At 36.5% G+C, this 2,027-nt stretch overlaps 1 protein-coding gene across 1 annotated transcript in view; it reads right to left on the bottom strand.

Annotated features, from left to right (window-relative positions):
• Positions 1 to 2,027, bottom strand: part of TRPM6 (transient receptor potential cation channel, subfamily M, member 6) — a 202,255-nt gene that overhangs the window by 131,744 nt on the left and 68,484 nt on the right. The gene's annotated exons all lie outside the window — the stretch shown is intronic.

Genomic DNA, 2,027 nt, shown 5'->3' with positions numbered 1-2,027 from the left:
TAAGTATAAACTCTTGGTCAAAATAAATAAAAATTCACAGATTATGATATCACATTAATTTTCTATTTATTTGCCATTAGGAAAAGAATTTCAATGGCAATTCCTAATGTAAATAAAATCACTCCTCATTTTGAAGGCATACCAAATGAGATCATGCTGTTCGCCTTGCATTAGAAGCGAAGAATTTTGCCTTGTAATGAAAAATGAATCTTTACGAGTTTGTCATAAGGCAAAAGGAACTCAGGTAGTGAAATGGTTAAGAAGTAAGCAGTTGAAACAGTGGGAGGAAGATGAGACAGTCTGCCTAGGAAGAGAACAGTATTGAAGTTCTGCTGGGCAGCTCTGCTTTGTCCTATAGGGTCACTGTGAAGTGGAACGACACAATGGTAGAAGATTGGGTTTGGTCTAAGTGGAGAGGTAGACAAGAACAATGTCTAGGACAGATTATCTTTATGACATCAAAAGTGTTCTGTGAATATTGATAAATTTTAAGACAAAAAAGAACAGTATTTTCTAAAGTTAACTGCTAGTAAAGTATCTCAGTTGTTTTTTAAAAAAAATATATCTTTTATATCGTAAAGGAGGTAGTTTAACGAAGCAGAGCTAAACTGTTTAATCCTAGTTTCAGATCTGCCACTAAACACATTTGGGCAAAAGTCAGAAGGTCACTGTCAATCCTCAATTGTATAGAGCAAAAAATCAAATTCTTTTAACATGCAAAACTTGTGTACCTTCTCTAGAACCTCTTGATTAATTGCTCTATTACTGATTCTCCACTTAAGAATGAAAGAGATAAAATGGTAAACTCTCTACTCTACCCTTTCCCTAATTTACTCAATATGCCAAGAAATAAAACATGAATTAATTAAGTATAAGACTTTCACTTTGAGGACAAGTTCCAATTCTACCATTTCTTCAGTATATGATTTTGGGCCAATTACTTAAATTAACTGGGCTTCATCACCTCTGACACAGAAATCAACAACCATTGTAATACTGAATTCATCAGGTTATTTCAGATGAAAAAATACATTTGAAAACATAAAACTATAAGTATCATTGTTATTAATTATTATTGCTGTTGTTACTCACTCACTCATTGTCACTGAATTAGAACCAACTCAGTGCCTACCCTCCATCGGGTTTCCTGGGCTGTAAATTGGACAAAAGTAGATTCTTTCTTCCTCAGAACCAGTGGTGGGTTTGAACCACCAAATAAGCACAGACTTTGGATTAGCAGCACAACTCCCTGCAGACTATGCTAGCAGAGTTCCCTTATCGTTACTGTTGTCGGTGGTGTTAGATACATACCATCAAGTTGGAATCAACTCATACCTTACTCTAGTATTCAGAGGCAGTAAATCACACAGGGGAGCATCCATCTTTCTCCCATTGAGCAGCTGGTGGATTTGAACTTCATGTCTTTGGTTTGGCAACACAACTCCTTACTATTAAGCTCCAGAGCTACAATAGTCCCAAATAGTATTTCCCCCACATTTAGCCACATTCTTCTCTAGATTAATTATCTTGTGCATTTCCATTTTTAAGGCCAAGTACTTCAATACTGGCAAAAATATTACATGATTTGGCCTAGCTTTTAAATTCTAGAAAGATGACATTAAACTGGATCTTTCCGCTCAACAAACTCAATCCAAATCATTGATGAAAATTGCCTTGGTCAAAGTACCTTAAAACACTATTAACTTTTCCATTAATCTACATTATAGCCCACAGTTTGCACATTCCATATCTCAGGATATAGTCTCTCATTTCCCATTGCCCAGCAACATCCAGAAGAACTTCTTCCCACTGGAAGTCACTTACACAAAGAGCTGCTCCATCGCCCTTTGAAAATATGTGTGGGCAACTTTTTTTTGGACTTCCATTCATTCATTGTTGCACTTTTCTCCCTGCCAACACCTCCCCTGCCCCAGTTCACTCTTCTCTTTGAAAAGTAAAAGAAAAATTCTTCCATTGTTGTACAATCCCTGCCCCCAAGTCCACTCTGTTATGCAGCCTTCATTCTG

Source organism: Elephantulus edwardii, unplaced genomic scaffold (genome assembly GCF_000299155.1).
Source record: "Elephantulus edwardii isolate Elephantulus edwardi_28Jun2011 unplaced genomic scaffold, EleEdw1.0 scaffold00108, whole genome shotgun sequence".
NCBI classification, from domain to species: Eukaryota; Metazoa; Chordata; class Mammalia; order Macroscelidea; family Macroscelididae; genus Elephantulus; species Elephantulus edwardii.
The sequence above is the reverse complement of the archived record's forward strand: the minus strand, read 5'-3'. Positions and strand labels throughout refer to the sequence as shown.